Below are 6,613 nucleotides of genomic sequence, written 5' to 3'. Positions count from 1 at the left end.
AAACCTCTCTTAAATAGAATTAGAAATGAACTTCCAATTGGTCTTACTACCTTTGCTTTTGTTCCTAGAAGTGTTGCCACTAAGCGTCTATTTGAGAGTCCTCTTAAGACTAGTTGTACCATTGAAGAGCTTTTCGATGATCTTTGTGATGGTTCAATTGATACAACTTGATCTTTTTGCATCATGCCTAGCTCAAAGGCATAAAATAAAACGCTTGTTGGGAGGCAACCCTATTTGTTTTTATTTTCAGTTTTAGTGGTCTTAGTGCTTGTTACTACCGTAGCAACATCATTGTATCTTTATGTTCAAGCTTTGTGCCAAGTTGCCTCCGATTGCAAGAAAGTTCAAAAGTTGTGACATGTTATTGATACGTCCATTTTGCATCATGCTTTTATGTTGATATTTATCGCTTCTTGGGCTGTTATTTCACTTCATGGTACAATACTTATGCCTTTTCTATCTTATTTTGGACGGTTTACTTGAAGAGAGAGAATGCCGACAAATGGAATTCTGACCTGAAATTGGAGCAAGTGTGAGATATCTATTCTGTGCAACTCCAAACGCCGTAAAAATCAACGAGAATTTTTTTCGGAATTATAAAAAATACTGGGCCGAAGAAGTGTCAGAAGGGTGCCAGCAGGTGGCCACAAGCCTGCTAGGCGCGACCACCCCCTCGCCGCGCCTAGGGGGCTTGTGGGCACCCAGCTGGCCCTCTGGCCCCCCTCTTCTGCTATATGAAGGGTTTCGTCCAAAAAAAATCAGGAGGATGCTTTTTCGAGGATTCGCCGCCGCCACGAGGTGGAACTTGAGCAGAAACAATCTAGAGGTCCGGCAGGACGATCCTGCCGGGGAAACTTCCCTCCCGGAGGGGGAAATTGTCGCCATCGTCGTCACCAACACTCCTCTCATCGGAGGGGACTCATCACCATCAACATATTCATCATCACCATCTCATCTCCAAACCCTAGTTCATCTCTTGTAACCAATCTCCGTCTCCCGACTTTGATTGGTACTTGTAAGGTTGTTAGTAGTGTTAACTACTCTTTGTAGTTGATGCTAGTTGGATTACTTGGTGGAAGAGTTTATGTTCAGATCCTTGATGCTACTCATTACCTCTCTGGTCATGAATATGATTATGCTTTGTGAGTAGTTACTTTTGTTCCCGAGGACATGGGATAAGTCATGCTAATAGTAGTCATGTGAACTTGGTATTCGTTCGATATTTTGATGTGTTGTATGTTGTTTTTCCTCTAGTGGTGTTATGTGAACGTCGACTACATAACAGTTCACCATTATTTGGGCCTAGAGGAAGGCATTGGGAAGTAGTAAGTAGATGATGGGTTGCTAGAGTGACAAAAGCTTAAACCCTAGTTTATGCGTTACTTCGCAAGGGGCTGATTTGGATCCACTAGTTTAATGCTATGGTTAGACTTTGTCTTAATTCTTCTTTCATAGTTGCGGATGCTTGCGGGAGGGGTTAATCATAAGTGGGATGCTTGTCCAAGTAAGGGCAGTACCCAAGCACCGGTCCACCCACATATCAAACTATCAAAGTAACAAACGCGAATCATGTGAACATGATGAAAACTAGCATGCCAGAAATTCCCGTGTGTCCTCGGGAGCGTTTCTCCTCCTATAAGACTTTGTCCAGGTTTGTCCCTTGCTACAAAAGGGATTGGGCCACTTTGCTGCACCGTTGCTACTTTTGTTACTTGTTGCTTGCTACGAATCATCTCACCACACAATCACTTGTTACCGATAATTTCAGTGCTTGCAGATTTTATCTTTTTGAAAACCACTTGTCAGATCCTTCTGCTCCTCGTTGGGTTCGACACTCTTACTTATCAAAAGTACTATGATTGATCCCCTATACTTGTGGGTCATCAAGACTCTTTTCTGGCGCCGTTGCCGGGGAGTGAAGCGCCTTTGGTAAGTGGAACTTGGTAAGGAAACATTCATATAGTGTGCTGAAATTTATTGTCACTTGTTTCTATGGAAACTAATCCTTTGAGGGGCTTGTTCGGGGTATCTTCACCTCGAATGGAAGAACAAATAGTTGCTCCTCAACCTGCTGCACCTACGGAAAATATTTGCTTTGAATTTCCTTCGGGTATGATTGAGAAACTGCTGGCTAATCCTTTTACACGAGATGGAACATCACATCCAGACTTGCATCTAATCTATGTAGATGAAGTTTGGGGTTTATTAAACTTGCAGGTTTGCCCAAGGATGAGGTCAAGAAGAAGGTCTTTCCTTTATCTTTGAAGGATAAGACGTTGACATGGTATAGGCTATGTGATGATACTGGATCATGGAACTACAATCGGTTGAAATTGGAATTTCATCAAAAGTTTTATCCTATGCATTTAGTACATCGTGATCGGAATTATATTTATAATTTTTGGCCTCGTGACAGAGAAAGCATCGCTCAAGCTTGGGGGAGGCTTAAATCAATGTTATATTCATGCCCCAACGATGAGCTCTCGAGAGAAATTATCATTCAGAACTTCTATGCTCGGCTTTCTCATGATGATCGCACCATGCTTGACACTTCTTGTGCCGGTTCTTTTACGAAGAGAGATATTGACTTCCAATGGAATTTATTGGAGAGAATTAAACGCAACTCTGAAGATTGGGAGCTTGAAGAAGGTAAGGAGTCAGGTATGAATTTCAAGTTTGATTGCGTTAAATCCTTTGTTGAAACTAATACCTTTAGTGATTTTAGCGCTAAGTATGGACTTGACTCTGAGATAGTAGCTTCATTGTGTGAATCATTTGCTGCTCATATTGATATCCCCAAAGAGAAGTGGTTTAAATATCGGCCTCCTTTAGAAGTCAATGTAGTTAAACCCAATCCAGTTGAAGAGAAAGTCATTGCCTATAATGATCCTATTGTTCCCAATGCTTACATTGAGAAACCACGTTTCCCTGTTAGGATAAAGGATCATTCTAAAGCTTCAACTGTGATACGTAGAGGCTACGTTAGAACACCTACACCCCCTGAGCAAACTAGAGTTGAACCTAGCATTGCTATTATCAAAGATCTTCTATCCGACGATGTTGAGGGACATAATATTCACTTATGTGAAGATGCTGCTAGAATTGCTAAACCTCACGCTAGAGACAAACATAGGCCTGTTGTTTCTGTTAAGATAGGGGATCATTGTTATCATGGTTTATGTGACGTGGGTGCTAGTGTTAGTGCAATACCTCAATCCTTATATGATGAAATCAAAGATGAGATTGCACGTGTTGAGATAGAGCCTATTGATGTCACTATTCAGCTTGCCAATAGAGATACTATCTGCCCTGTGGGAATTGTTAGGGATGTTGAAGTCTTGTGTGGTAAAACGAAGTATCCTGCTGATTTCCTCGTTCTTGCTACCGCACAAGATAGCTTTTGTCCCATTATATTTGGCAGACCTTTTCTCAATACTGTCAATGCTCATATTGACTGTGAGAAGCAAACTGTCACTGTTGGCTTTGAAGGTGTGTCACATGAGTTCAATTTCTCCAAGTTTGGTAGATAACCTCATGAAAAGGAGTTTCCTAGTAAGGATGAAACTATTGCCTTAGCTTCTATTGTCGTGCCTCTTATTGATCCTTAGAGCAATACTTGCTTGAGCATGAAAATGATATGCATATGAATGAAAGGGATGATATAGATAGAGTTGTCTTAGAACAATATCCTATCCTTAAGAATAACTTGCTAGTTGAACTACTTGGGGATCCACGCCCACCAAAGGGTGATCCTGTGTTCGAGCTTAAACAGTTGCCTGATACTCTTAAGTATTCTTATCTTGATGAAAAAGAGATATATCCTGTTATTATTAGTGCTAGTCTCTCAGAGCATGAAGAAAAGAAGTTATTAAAAACTCTGAGGAAGCACCGTGCTGCTATTGGATATACTCTTGATGATCTTAAGGGCATTAGTCCCACTCTATGCCAGCACGAGATTAAAATTGATCCTGATTTCAAACTAGTTGCTGATCATCAAAGGAGATTAAATCCTAAGATGAAAGAAGTAGTAAGAAAAGAAATACTAAAGCTCCTGGAAGCAGGTATTATCTATCCTGTTGCTCATAGTGATTGGGTGAGTCCGGAGCATTGCGTCCCTAACAAGGGAGGTATTATCGTTGTCCCTAATGATAAGGATGAATTGATCCCACAGAGGATTATTACTGGCTATAGGATGGTGATCGATTTTAGGAAATTGAATAAAGCCACTAGGAAAGATCATTACCCTCTGCCTTTTATCGACCAAATGCTAGAAAGACTGTCTAAACACACACACTTCTGCTTTCTAGACGATTATTCTGGTTTCTCCCAAATACCAGTTGCACAATTTGATCAGGAGAATACCACTTTCACCTGCCCTTTCGGTACCTTTGCTTATAGACGTATGCCTTTTGGCTTATGTAATGCACATGCCACCTTTCAAAGATGTATGATGGCTATATTCTCCGACTTTTGTGAAAAGATTGTTTTCATGGATGACTTCTCCGTTTACGGGTCTTCCTTTGATGATTGCCTCAGCAACCTTGATCGAGTCCTGTAGAGAACTGGGAGAAGTACCACTTTATGGTTGATGAAGGCATCGTCTTAGGACATAAAATTTCTGAAAGAGGTATTGAAGTCGATAAGGCTAAGGTTGATGCGATCGAGAAAATGCCATACCACACAGATATCAAAGGTATAGGAAGTTTCCTTGGTCATGTTGGTTTCCATAGAAGGTTCATTAAAGACTTCTCTAAGATTTCTAGGCCTCTTACCAATCTCTTGCAAAAGGATATTCCTTTTGTCTTTGACGATGATTGCGAGGAAGCCTTCGAAATACTTAAGAGGGCTTTGATAACTGCACCTATTGTTCAACCACCTGATTGGAACTTACCTTTTGAAATCATGTGTGATGCTAGTGATTATGTTGTTGGTGCTGTTCTAGGGCAAAGAGTTGATAAGTAGTTGAATGTTATTCACTATTCTAGTAAAACTCTAGACAGTGCCCAAAGAAACTATGCTACAAGAGAGAAGGAATTTTTAGTAGTCGTGTTTGCATGTGAAAAGTTCAGGTCTTACATAGTTGATTCCAAAGTCACTATTCACACTGATCATGCCGCTATTAAGTACCTCATGGAGAAGAAATACGCTAAACCTAGACTTATCAGATGGGTTCTCTTGCTACAAGAATTTGATTTGCATGCTGATAACCCCGTAGCAGATAACTTGTCTAGGTTGGAGAACGCTCTTGATGACCCACAACCTATTGATGATAGCTTTCCCGATAAGCAACTGAATGTCATCAATACTTCACGTAGTGCAGCATGGTATGCTGATTATGCAAACTATATCGTTGCCAAATATATACCACCTAGTTTCACATACCAGCAGAAGAAGAAATTCTTCTTTGACTTGAGACATTACTTTTGGGATGATCCTCACCTTTATAAGGAAGGAGTAGATGGTGTTATTAGACGGTGTGTACCTGAACGTGAAGAGGAACAGATCCTACAGAAGTGTCACTCCGAGGCCTACGAAGGACACCATGCGGGAGATAGAACTGCACACAAGGTATTGCAATCAGGTTTCTATTGGCCTACTCTCTTTAAGGATGCCCGTAAGTTTGTCTTGTCTTGTGACGAATTACAAAGAGTACGTAATATCGGTAAACGTCAGGAAATGCCTATGAACTATTCACTTGTCATTGAACCATTTGATGTCTGGGGCTTTGATTATATGGGACTGATACGTCTCAAACGTATCTATAATTTTTGATGGTTTCATGTTGTTATCTTGTCATCTTTGGATGTTTTATGTACCTTTTATATCTTTTTGGGGACTAACTTATTAATTCAGTGCCAAGTGCCAGTTCCTATTTTTTCTGTGTTTTTGGCTCTTTTCAGATCTGATTTTGGAACGGATTCCAAACGGAATAAAATCCCCGAAATGATTTTTTCCCGAACGGAAGAAGATCACGGGGCCTGTGGGCCAAGCCAGGAGGGCTCCTGGGAGCCCACAAGCCCCCACTCCGCCACAAGGGGCGGCGGTGGGCAGGCTTGTGGCCTCCCTGGCACCCCCTGACCTAGATCTTGCGCCTATATATTCCCTAAAAATCATAAAAATATCAAGGGATCCACGAAAATACTCTTCCGCCGCCGCAAGCTTCCGTTTCCGCGAGATCTCATCTGGAGACCCTTCCGGGTACCCTGCCGGAGGGGACTTTGGAGTTGGAGGGCTTCATCATCATCATCATCATCGCCCCTCCAATGACTCGTGTGTTGGGGATATTGCTTATTAAGTGACCCGCCCAATATGGGCCGGGTTACTAGTAAGGCGATTCATCCTTTGGGGCTAGTTGGGCCTCAGCCTGGGCGGTTCAAGGCCGCGGGATGGTTATGGTTTATGGAAGGTCTTTGGGTTTTGCAAGACGGCGACTTAGAGACCGCGGTGGTCACGATTTGTAAGGAGGAAGGGACTCTTGTAAAACCCTAAGGCCTCGACCTATATATATAGGCGAGTCTGAAGGGGGATAGACAGGTTAGAAATCATCGAGTGCTAGGTTAGGCGAGTTACGCCTCCCTTGTAATCGAATCAACATCAATACACACAAAGCAGG

Source organism: Hordeum vulgare, chromosome 3H (genome assembly GCF_904849725.1).
Source record: "Hordeum vulgare subsp. vulgare chromosome 3H, MorexV3_pseudomolecules_assembly, whole genome shotgun sequence".
NCBI classification, from domain to species: domain Eukaryota; kingdom Viridiplantae; phylum Streptophyta; class Magnoliopsida; order Poales; family Poaceae; genus Hordeum; species Hordeum vulgare.
This window is presented reverse-complemented; position numbering follows the sequence as displayed.